The sequence below is a fragment of the Chiloscyllium plagiosum genome, unplaced genomic scaffold (assembly GCF_037043375.1).
Source record: "Chiloscyllium plagiosum isolate Xiang-an unplaced genomic scaffold, Cpla_swu_hap1 HiC_scaffold_18, whole genome shotgun sequence".
NCBI lineage: Eukaryota > Metazoa > Chordata > Chondrichthyes > Orectolobiformes > Hemiscylliidae > Chiloscyllium > Chiloscyllium plagiosum.
Window position 1 is genome coordinate 96,524,335 of NW_028270156.1, and position 12,817 is coordinate 96,537,151.

Sequence of the window (12,817 nt, forward strand, 5' to 3'; positions counted from 1 at the left end):
TACATGTTGTTAATGTACCCACCTCAACCACTTCCACTGGCAGCTCAGTCCATATACATACCACACTCTGTGTAAAACTGTTGCCCCTCAGGTTCCCTTTCATTCTTTCTCCTATAACCTTAAACTGATGCCCTCCAGTCCTTGATTCCCTGGGCAAAAGACTGAGTGCATTCACCTTACCCAGGCCTGTCATGGTCTTATAGACGTCTAGAAAAAATCCCCCCCCCCCTCCGCCTCTGTTTCCTCTGCTCTAAATAAAACAAATCCTCGCTTGTCCAACCTCTTCCTGTAACTCAGACCCTTGAGCCCTGGCAAAAATCCTTGTAAGTTTCTTCTGCACTTTTTACAGTTTAATTACTGAATCCTACATTACATTCATCACATTTCCAGTATTTCCCCACGGCGCTGGAACCGACGTGATAACGCCAATGGATTACAAGCCATGATCGATAATTAACTCCTTCACAATAATCCCGTTTTCATCGTTTGTTCCATGGTGCAGGTATCCTGGTCTCTTTCTGGTTGCATGGTTAATTAAAACCTTGTCCTCATACAAAACAAATCTGCAACTTAATTGTTCCTGGGAAATGTGCCATGTTTTTCAGACTTTTAAAAACAAATGAAATCTCTCTCCATAGTCACCACGCTAACATGGACTTGGCTGCGTCTCAGTATTTTTTTCCAGTCACAGTGACATTTGAAATATTCGCCCACGGACAGAATACACACCTTTCCTTCCACATGAAAAGGCCAATGATATCCAGATCGGCACGGATCAAGTAACCATCAAAACTGAACATGAAGTTCAATTTGAATTTCTCATCCGCAAATCCGCCATTTCAGTACCGTACAGAGGAAACAATATACCACTGTTAATACCGGATGGATCTTTATAAGACAATGATAGTATTAAATTGTAGTTTCCTTGTTGCCCCAAAGCTTTAAATCTCAGTCTCACAATTTCTCTCTCTTGTTAACTGAAGACCAAACCAATCTCCTCACTCCTTTCCTCCACACCCAGTTCTCACACTCTCTCTCCTCTCCTTGAATTCAGCTTCCTAGCTCCTGCCTGCAGGCTAAGAACAAAAAAAAAGGGGTGGCACGATGGCACTGCTGCCCCACAGCACTAGGGTCCCAGGTTCGATTCCAGCCTTGGGTGACTGTCTGTGTGGAGTTTACTAATTCTCTCCGTGTCTGCGTGGGTTTCCTCCCGGTGCTCCGGTTTCCTTCCACAATCCAAAGACGCGCAGGTCAGGTGAATCGGCCATGGGAAATGGGTCTGGGTGGGTTACTCTTCCGACGGTCGGTGTGGGCCGAAGGGCCTGTTTCCACACTGTAGGAAATCTAATCTAATCAAGTCTATTACTCTGACTCAGAGCCTCCTGGGTGTTGGTGAATCCTTCTCCCACCTCCCAGGGTTTCCTTCCTGGTCAGACCAAAATTGATTTTTTTCCCCAATCTGGAATCTCTTATTTATTTTCCCCATACCGACCCTCTGATAAGAACCATCCTGCACACACTGGCTAAATCATATCTGGTTGAACTAAAATGAACCAAATTAGAACTTTACTTGCAGGCCCATCCTTGTTCCTTTCCATAACATTCCTGAATCTTCACACGAGTTCTGATAACTTTCTGCAAAATGCTCCCCCCACTGATACGCCGACCACTTGTCACGATACCAGGGCTGGGACCATTCCCCTGGGTCCTGTTCTCAGAGGGAGGAAGGGAGGGAGCAGCCAATGACAGATTAATCCCACACATCCACAGCCTCCCTCCCTGACACTGACCCGTACTGCACATACGCCAACAATTGGCCAGCACTGCGCCCGTGCACTGGTTGCCCCTCCTACAGGAGCCTGGGTGACTGACAACAGCTGCTGCCCAATAGGGTGGAAGGGGCGGGGCTGGAGGACTGGGACAATGGGATTGTGAACAATGAATGAATGTTGAGGACACTGGGGGATGGACAGGTCAGTGAGGGACAGGAGTAGTGCAGCAGCAGGAGGGGATCCAAGACAAACTGAGCAATGGGAGAGTCTGACAGGAGGGAAACTACAGGAAGGTTCTGTTTGGAGGCTCAGGCAGGGACAGTTGGGAGCTTGGGCATGTTTTCCAATCAGCCTCTTCAAAGATGCTGTTACTCAACTTTGAACCCAAATCTCGTGGTTCAGAGGTAAGGACACTATCACCATTTCCTGGTGGGCTAGTGGAATGAAGGGAAGATTTTCTCAGTCTCACACACATGGAAAGTCCATGAGCTCCTCCCACTTACTGTCTACGGTGGGGATAGAGGAGACAGAGCAGACGGAAGGGACTGCCTTTCAAAAGGAACTAACCGGCATTGGTGATATTAGTAAGATTCAATACACAGTCACTAACACAAAGCTGGTGTACGTGAACTTTATCCAGAATATTAACACCTATAATTGGATGACGCAGACCCCAATGTACAGTTAAGTTGTGGATATTAATAACTGCTTTGTGTGTGAGAACTCACCTCTCATGAACATGAGTCAGTTTTTCTGCAGAAGTAACAAAGAGGATTGATGAGGGCAAAGCGGTGGAAATGATCTACATGGACTATAGTAAGGTGTTCAACAAGGTTCCCCATGGTTGACTGGTTAGCAAGGTTAGATCTCATGGAAGATAGAGAGAACTAGCCATTTGGATACAAAACTGGCTCAAAGGTAGAAGACAGAGGGTGGTGGTGGAAGGTTGCTTTTCAGATTGGAGACCTGTGACCAGTGGGGTGTGACAAAGGATTGGTGCTGGATCCACTAATTTTCATAATTTATATAAATGATTTGGATGTGAATATAGGAAGTAATGTTAGTAAGATGATACCAAAATTCGAGGTGTAGTGGACAGTGAAGAGGATTATCTCAGATTACAACAGGATCTTGATCTGATGGATGAACGTGCTGAGGACTGGCAGATGGAGTTTAATTTAGATAAATGTGAGGTGCTGCATTTTGGAAAAGCAAATATTAGCAGGATGTTTACACTTAATGGTAATGTCCTCGGGAGTGCTCCTGAACAAAGAGACCTTGGAATGCAGGTTCATGGCTCCTTGAAAGCAATCGCAGGTAGATAGGATAGTGAAGAAGGTGTTTAGTATGTTTCCTTTATTGGTCAGAACATTGAGTATAGGGGTTAGGAGGTCATATTGCAGCTGTACAGGACATTGGTTAGGTCACTCTTGGAATATTGCGTGCAATTCTTGTCTCCTTCCTATCAAAACAATATTGCGAAACTTGAAAGGGTTCAGAAAAAATTACAAGCATGTTGCCAGGGTTGGAGGATTTGAGCTACACTGTTTTCCCTGGAGCATTAGAGGCTGATGGGTGACCTCATAGAGGTTTATAAAATCAGTAGGGACATGGATAGGGTAAATACACAAAGTCTTTTCCCTGCGGTGGGGAGGAGGCACGATGGGTGTGGGAGACCGAGGCGGGGGGAGAAACCAAGAGGCTAGGGAGACAGTTATTTTATAGATCTGCAACACAACCCTGTTCCTGTTTTCTCCCTGTCCCCTTCAATCCCTCTGAAGGGCTCAGAACAAGTGCACAGTCCCTGGAAAGTAGAGCTTCAGGTTGGTCAAGTGCTGAAGGTTGCATTTGGGACGCTGACCTTTATTGGTCTGTGCACTTATCAATAATTGGACCTGGGTTCAATTCCACTGTCCTGGATTCATGTCTGTGGCCACAGACACGCCTGTCTCTGACGCTGACTATAGCTCTGCCATTCTCCTTCCTCCAGTTCTATGCAGCGGACCGATCTGTGGCGTCATGAACCTGCCTGTTGCGGATTTCCCCTGAGAGGCCACCCCACCTGTTCCCCCCGTTATAGAATCCCAGGCGGTACACAATATCTGTTTGAGAATGGGAACGATCACTGGGGAGTCCTGCATTTCCTTCCTGAGCCTTTTACTTGATCTGATGGTCACACATTCCCTTTCTGCCTGTGTAACCCTCACCTGCAGTGTGACTAACTCACTAACCGTGCTGTCCATAACATTCTCAGTATTGCTCCACAGTGAGTCCACTCTCAGCTCCAGGTCTGAAAAACAGTTTCTCAGTAGCTACAGTTGGGCACACTACCTGCACACATAGCCGTCATGGACACTGGAAGCGTCCCTTACGTCCCACATTGTGCAAGAGGAGCACACCACGGGTCTGAGGTCTCCTGTAACAACATCTCACTACATTCATCTAGTTACTCCCATTAAGAGAGTTTAACTGAGTGAGCAACCTTCCTTCACTTCAAACATGCCCATTATAATTTAAAAAATCTTTACTTAAGCTGATATGTCGTACTTTTAAAAACTTAATTACTCTGCAGGTATCACTGACAAGTTGGCTCTTCCCACTGGGACTGTGAATTTCTGAACGGCCTGAACTAAAACTGAGTTTCAGCTTCACCTTCTCCCTGTCTCACATCAGTATGTTTACACACATCTCCAGAACACTCTCATTGAGCCAAGCAGCCCTCATAGTGCAGCCCTGTCATTTTCATTGTCTGCTCATACCGACATTGCCCTCAGCCTCCTGTACTGTTCCAATGCATCTCAATGGGAGCTCAGGGACAGCAGCTCACCTTTGTAACCCCAGAGTCAACATGGACCTCAGCAGTTTCTGAATGAACAGACAGTTGTCAGAAGCTGGAACATTCCACCTGAAAAGGTACTGGAATTTGAGTCCAAAAGGATTTTTAATGGGAAGTTTGCAGGTAATTGAAAATATGAAGTTTACAGGTTAACATACTGAAGTGGGTGATTGGGTCTAAATCTGAGAGTACTTACAAAGAGACAAGTTGTAATTTGGATAAATGTGTGCTCCCTCTCAGGCCAATATCTCCTTCCTCTGCTGCAGGGCCCAGAACAGAGCACACACCCAAAGGGTGATCCAACCACGAATTTGCACATCTTTCTGCTTAACAAAAATATTGGAGATATCTTCCCACAAACAGAACAGACAAACCTTTCTCCTTCCACAGTTAAATGCCTATGATATTCAGATCCTGATGACACCATTGACTGTAAAAACTTGCTTTTGAGATCACAGCCGCAATTATTCTGATTTAATATCCTATGAAATTAATTCACAAAACAAAACGCAGTCAGTACAGGAAGAATATAAAGACATACCAAGAAAAAAGTATGTGCTTGATGTGTAAATGCCTCTCTTCAAGTTACACGCCCCTCCCACCCCCCCCCCCCCCCCGCCCCACCCCCCCCCCCATCCTAGGAAGGGGACATGCACATGCGCCTCACTGTACCTTACCTCCAATAAAAATGGCGGCCATATCTCAGGACCTTTCACCGCCTGAGGGCCGCAGCCATTTTCCCATCTGCTGCAAACGCGAGATTAAGAGTTTCTAATTCAGACTTACGAACCGCGCAGAGTGTAATTAAAACTTCCCAAAGTGACTCATTATCTCCCTGTTTCCAAGGCCACTCTTCCCTTCCCTGTTTGCGTCTCCCACATTCAACAATGGCCGATTCACGTGGCACTGCATCGGCTGAGTTACTGGTGACGTGTCATCCCATTGGACACGCCCCTTATTCACTCCCATTGTTTGGATGACCAGCTGGTTCCACTTCATCCACCAGTCCTGCCACCTTTTCCTATTGGTCCGAAGCTGCCATCAATCAGCTGGAGCCCATTGTGAGGTCAGTGGTGGGATCCTCCCCCTGTCTGAATATGACCCAGAAGGTGTATGGATGGTGTCAATCAGGAACACCAAGCAGAAGGTGCTGGGAAAGCTCAGCAGGTCTGGCAGCATCTGGGAACAGAAATCTGTCCAGTGGCCCTTCCTCAGAACTGATGGGAGCTGGGAAAATTAGAATCCTGACAGTGTCGGAACAGGCCATTCGGCCCAAAAGTTCCACAGCGTCCCTCCGAAGGATATCCCACCCAGACCCATTCCCCTACCCTATTAAAGTATATTTCTCCTGACTAATGTACCTAACCTACACATTCCTGAACATTATGGGAAATTCAGCTTGGCCAATTCAACTAACCTTCAGATCTTTATACTGCAGGAGATAGGGGTGAAAGAGTAAATAATCGACAGGAACAGAACCCAAAGAGAGACCAGAACATTTGGAAAGACAAAGGAGTGGATTAAGATCTGGCTGGGGGGTGCATTGTTGTTAATGGAGGGGACAGGAAGCTGTGTCTGGCAGCATCTCAGTGGAGGTGGCGGAAATGGCGACTGATGATCTACGTTCTGCTGCTAAAACAGACCCCGAGCTTCCAGCTGCCTGCCACTTTAACACACGAGCCTGTTCCCTGGCCAACATCTCTGTCTCATGCTTAGTGCAGTGTTCCAGTGAGGCCAGAACATACCAAATGGCCCCGTATTTCAAGGACTGCAATTACCCCTCCCATGTGGTCAATATGATCCACTATATCTTCTCCATTTCCCGCACCTCTGCCTTTGAAACCCACACCTCCAACTGAAACAAAGATAGAACACCCTCCCCGCCCCCAAGTCCTTACCTTCCACCCAGATACAACACATCATCCTCTGCCATTTCCACGAGATACAATCAGACCACACCACCAGATTCTTAAGGGGTTTGACAGAATAAATACTGATGTGTCTGAGGGTAAATACTGAGGGGGGAGTTTGAAACCAGATTCTGAGTCAGTCACAGAATCAAGGGTTCTGTTTCGGATTCGTCAAGTTTAAGGCAACACAGACACGGGTAAGGGGTTTCAGTAGAAATGGAGCTGGGCTGAGGAGGAGATAAGCAACGTTTAAGAGATTGGAATTCCTGGTGTTTGTGATTGTGTAGATGTCTGATCAGAAGGTCAGCTTTGCGTCAGATATAACTGCAATACTGTGAAGAGTGCAGTTCTGCTGCATAGTTCCCAGTGAGAGGGAGAGGCTCAGCAGTAACGGAAAGGAATTTTTCAGGCAACGGGTTTAACTACGACAGTGTTTCATTGGAGGGACCTGCGCCTAATCGAGTAGTGGGAATGTGGTAAGCAGTTTGATAACTGAGTAACAGTGGGGTAATGGAGAGGGATGATGGGGAAGGAGAACTGGGCATCGTCAGTGTACATGTGAAACCCAACATGGTGCTTTTGCACAATGTCATCTCCTGGCAGTGTGTACGTGAGATACAGAAGGGACCAAGGACACCAAATGCAAGGAATTCAGAAAGGAAAGGGAGAGTGGAGATGGAGCAGGATTTTGGGAGAGAAGGACATAACCAGAAAAGACAGAACAAGGAACAATATCTGTGAATCGGCGAGGGGGACTAATGAGGAGGAGGAGGAGGAAAGAGTGTTGGAAAGTCTATAGTTTAGTGAAATTAGGGTAAAGGGTCAAGATGAGCTCTGATAAGGCTTTACAAGAGACTGGAGGAAGATGTAAGTTTAGGACAAAAACCGGGAACACCTCGTGAGGCAGTTTGGCTCGGCGGGCTAGTGGGAGGGAGGGAAGCAGCAGATCAGATTATCTCAGTCTTCGTGACAGAGTAACTCCATCTGCTCCAAACTCTTGTTGTTGGAGAGAAGGATGGAGGAGACAGAATGATGGACAGTGTTTCACAAAGAAACAAAACCTGGGTAAGTGATATTTAAAGTCAGTGAACAAACCTAATGTATTTAACTTTTATCCAAACTATTAAAACAAACGATTGAAGTCCTGGTTCGAATCCCATCTTGGCAGATGGTGGAATCTGAATTCAAGAAAAAATAGCTGGAATTAGGAATCTCCTGATCGCCATGGAACCATTGTCAATGGCGAAAAAACCCTGCCAACCTGACAGTCGCCCAGCAAGCTACTCACTGAAATAATCACTGTAAAGTTTCAACAAAGTAATGAAACCCGATGGGCCACTCGGCATCTAAGAAGGCACCAGAAAATACAACCACAGAATCAGCCCTCTCGATGGTGCAATGTCCTCCACACTAACATCTGGACTTTGGTGCCAAAATGTGCAGAGCTGTCTCACAGACCAATCAAGGACCAGCCTGACATAGTCATACTCATGGAAACAGCCCTTACAGACAATGACCAGACACCACCATCACCATTCCAAGATATTGAGATTGTGGTGATGGAAAAGCGCAACAGGTGAGACAGCATCCGAGGAGAAGGAGAATCGATGTTTCGAGCCTCAGCCCTTCATCAGCCTGACCTGCTGTGCTTTTCCAGCACCAGACTCTTGACGCTAATCTCCAGCATCTGCAGTCTTCACTTTCTTCTGAAATCTCTGGATATGTCCTGCCCCACCAGCAGGATAGGCCAGGCAGAGGTCGTGGCACAGACAGGGAGGATTTGCCCTTGGAGTACTCAGCATTGACTCCGGACACCAGAACGTCTCATGGCTCCTGCTGATTACCACGTACCGTCCTCCCTTGGCTGACGGATCAGTTCTCCTTCATGTTGAACAACATTTGAAGGAAGCACTGAGGAAGTAAAATGGTGTCAAACGTACTCTGGGTACAGGATTTCAATGTCCACAATCGAGACTAACTCTGCAACAGAATTACTGACTGAGCTGGCCAGGTCCTAAAGGACATAGCTGTTCATCTGAGTCTGCAGCGGGTGGTGGTGGAACCAAGAGTGTACAACATATTTGATCTCATTGTTATGAAGTGACCAGCTGCAGATACATCTGTCCATGACAGTATCAGTACGAGCGACCATCACACACTCCTTTTTGAGTCACAAGTCTTGGCTTAAAGTTGAGAAAACCTACATCGTGTTGAGTGACACTATCACTGTTCTAAATGGGTCAGACTTTGAATAGATGTAGGATCTCAAACTGGGTATCTCTGAGGCACTGTGGGACATCAACAGCAGCAGAACTGTACTCCAGCACAATCTGAAATTTCATGGGTTTGTAAATCCAGCTCTCACCCATCACAATGGACAGTAAAGGAGGGCATGCCAAGAGCAGAACCAGGCATATCTAAAAATAAAGTGCCAACCTGATGAAGCTACCAAACAGGACCATTTGCATTTCAAACAGCATCAGCAGCAAGCAACAGAGCTAAACAATCCCACAACCAATGGAATACATCGGAGCTCTGCAGTTCTGCCACACCCAGTTGTGAACGGTGATGGACAATTAAACAACTCACTGGAGGAAGCATCACAGATATCCCCACCTTTACTGATGGAGGAGCCTCACACATCCATGCACCAGATAAGATGACAGCATCTGCAGCAATCTTCAGCCAGATGCCAAGTGAGATGATCCATCTTAGCCTTCTCCAGTGGTTTCTAACATCACAGATGTGAGTTTTAAGCCAGTTCGCTTGAGTTTGAATAACATCAAGAAATGGTTAAGTAGTGCAAAGGCTATGGGCTCTGCCAACATTCTGGCAATAATACTGATAGCATGTGCTCCAGAACTTGCCACCCACCAAACCACGGACCGCTCCAGCACTGGCATCTACCGACAATGTGAAACATTGCCTCGGCATGTTCAACACAAAAACACAGGACAATCCAACCCAGGCAATTTCCCTCTATCAGTCCACACTCGATCAGCAGTAAAGTGATGGAAAATGTCATCTACAGGGCTATCAAGCAGCAGCTGCTCAGCAACAGCCAGCTGAGTGACACTCATTTTAGTCTCCACCAGGGCCACTTAGCTCCCGATTGTGGTACCGCCCTGATTCACAACCTGACAACTAACTGAATCCCAGAGGCGAGGTGAGGGTGACAGCTCAGTCCCACTCCAAGACCACTAATTCTAGCTGATTCCACCCTTGTCTCAGCTCATACACTCTCATCCATCTTGTGTTATCTCCAGACTTCATTATCCAAACGTACTCCTGGCCAGCTTCCCACATCCGACCTCCCTGTAATCTGAAGAAAAATCTCTGCTACCCAAGTACTCCCTCGTACCAAAACATGTTGATCCATCAAAAGGCTGCTATTCATAATCAACAACATAGAGCCACAGAGATGTACAGCATGGAAACAGACCCTTCAATCCAACCCGTACATGCTGACCAGATATCCCAACCCAATCTAGTCTCACTTGCCAGCATCCAGCCCACATCCCTCAATTTAAAATTCTCACACTTTATTTAATTCCTGATTGTGATCATCCCTAGCTCGCTGCATCACACAACCTTTGAGACCTCGACAACCCATTGTGTTCGAAACACCCAATGACCTGTTAATTCATTACTTCACCTGTGTGGCTGCTTTTACAGTTGCCAAAGCCACAGGGTCTTAAATTCGCAGCCAAAACCTCTCAGGTCTGCTTTCCTCCTTTAAGGCATTCCTCAAAACCTGCTTATTTGGCAATGCCTTTGGTCACCTGACCTAATATCACCATCTCTGGCCTTATGTTTAAAATTCTCAATAATATTTTTGTGGAATTATAAGCATGATAATAAAAATACAAACTGTTATTGATTTGGACATTATCTTCAGATCTTTACTGTTGCTGAATGAATACTCTGTAATGTCTCTTACCCAACCACATTGTGGGAGCACCTTCACCACACAAACTGCAGCTGTACAAGAAAGTCAAACATCACCCTCTCCACAGGCAACAGGGCTTTGGCATTAATCACTGGTACCTGTGGAAGGAGAAACATATTTGATGTTTCAGGAAGTGCAAAATAGATTACAGGGAATGAAAATGGTGCAGAATGAGATAGTCAGAAATGGAAGGAAGATACACTTGCTAATTGGAAAAAAGAATTCTTGACTGTTAAAGATTTTCCAGAAAATATTGATAAGCAGCACATGGTCAGGGGCTGTGCGGCAGTGAAAAATTAACTTACAAAAATGTCCTTAAAAATAATAGTAAAATAGCAAACAGACCAAAAATTCCCCCATTGTTCGATACTGACGAAGCGAAATATTGACAAAGTGGTCATGAGGGAGCCCAGAGATGAAGCAGAGCAGTATAAGTTGTTATGATCCCACAGTCATAGAGATGTATAGCACCGACACAGACCCTTCGGTCTAACTCATCCTTGCCAAACAGGTATCCGAACCGAGTCTATTCCCATTTGCCAGCACTTGGCTCATATCCCTGTAAATGCTTCCTGATCATATCATGTGTCTATTTAGATGCCTTTAACATGTTTTAATTGTACTAGCCTCTACCACTTCCTCTGGCAGCTCATTCCACCCACTGCATGAAAGAGTTGTCCTTTAGGCCCCTTTGAAATTTTATCCGTTCACCCGAAAGCAATGCCCTCTACATCTGGACACCACCATTCCAGGGAAAACACCTTGTTCATTTACTCTATTCATGCCCCTCATGATTGTATAAACCTCCATAACATCACCACTCAGCCTATGCCACTCCACGGAAAACAGCACCAGCCTTTTATGCCTCACCCTACAGCTCAAATCCTCCAACCCTAACAACATCCTTGTAAGTCCTTTTTGACACTTCTCATAGGAAGCAGGCCAGAATTGCACACACTGTTCCAAAAGTGGCTTAACGAATGTCCTGTAAAGCAACATGACCTCGCACATCCTATACTCAATGCTCAAAGGTATACAGGGAAGCCACTCACACAGACCAAGTCCTGAACTACGAAAGCAACCACCCCAACACACACAAAAGAAGTTGCATCAAGACACTATTCAAAAGAGCCACATTACACTGCAGTACACCGGAACTGCAAAAAGAGGAAGAAGAACATCGATACAATGTATTCGCCAAAAACAGATATCCGCGCAATTTCATCAACAGATGCCTAAGGGAAAGACAACGGAACAAGGTCATGCCACAACCCAAAGGACTAGCCACACTACCATACATCAAGAGCATTTCCGAACTGACAGCCAGACTACTGCGACCACGAGGACTCATAACAGCACACAAACCAACAGCCACTCTCAGACAACTCACCAGAACGAAGGACCCAACACCCAGCATGAGCACAACCAATGTAGTGTACAAAATCCCATGCAAGGACTGCACAAAACACTACATAGGACAAACAGGAAGACAGCTGACAATCCCCATCCATGAACACCAACTAGCCACGAAACAACACGACCAGCTTTCCTTAGTAGCCACACACGCCGATGACAAGCAACATGAATTCGACTGGGACAACACTACTATTATAGGACGAGCCAAACAGAGAACAGGCCAGGGAATTCCTAGAGGCATGGCACTCATCCACAGATTCAATCAATAAGCACATCGATTTGAACCCAATATACCAACCACTGCAACAGACAGCTGGAACTGACAACCGGAAGCGGCAGATTCAAACCACTACAAATGCCGGAGGAAAGATCACAGAAGCGCTTCACAGGAGGCTTCCAAGCACTGAGGATGTCACCTAGACAGGGAACGAAACATCTGCAACACAAATTCCCAGCTTGGTGAACAGCATCACAACAACGAGCACCCGAGCTACAAATATTCTCACAAACTTTTCACAGTCCTCCGCACAAATTGTCCTGCTACTCATCTTAGTGTCATGCAAACGTTGACACCATACATGTGGTCCCCAACTCCAAATCATCTGTATCAATCCTAAATAATCGCAGTCCCAATACTGATCCCTGAGGCACACTACTAGTCACTGATTGCCAGCCAGAATAATACGCATTTATCCCCACACTTTGCTTCCTGTTAGTCAACCAATATCTAATCCAGGCTAATACTCTACCCCATAAAGCCATGCACCCTTATATTATGTAACAGCCTCTTGCACATCACCTTGTTGAAGGCCTTTTGGAAATCCATATACACCATATCCACTGGGTTCCCGTTGTCCACCTTGCTCGAACTGTTTTCATAGAATTCCAAAAGACTTGTCAAGCATGACCTCCACTTCATGAACCCTGTGTCTGT

At 46.0% G+C, this 12,817-nt stretch overlaps 1 long non-coding RNA gene across 1 annotated transcript in view; it reads right to left on the reverse strand.

Annotated features, from left to right (window-relative positions):
• LOC148147080 (uncharacterized) overlaps positions 1-10,556 on the reverse strand; it is a 578,686-nt gene extending 568,130 nt beyond the window's left edge. The window contains exon 1 of the long non-coding RNA XR_015760240.1: positions 10,459-10,556. This is a non-coding gene — a long non-coding RNA (uncharacterized LOC148147080). The remainder of the gene's footprint in view (positions 1-10,458) is intronic.
• Between the last annotated feature and the right edge of the window lie 2,261 nt (positions 10,557-12,817).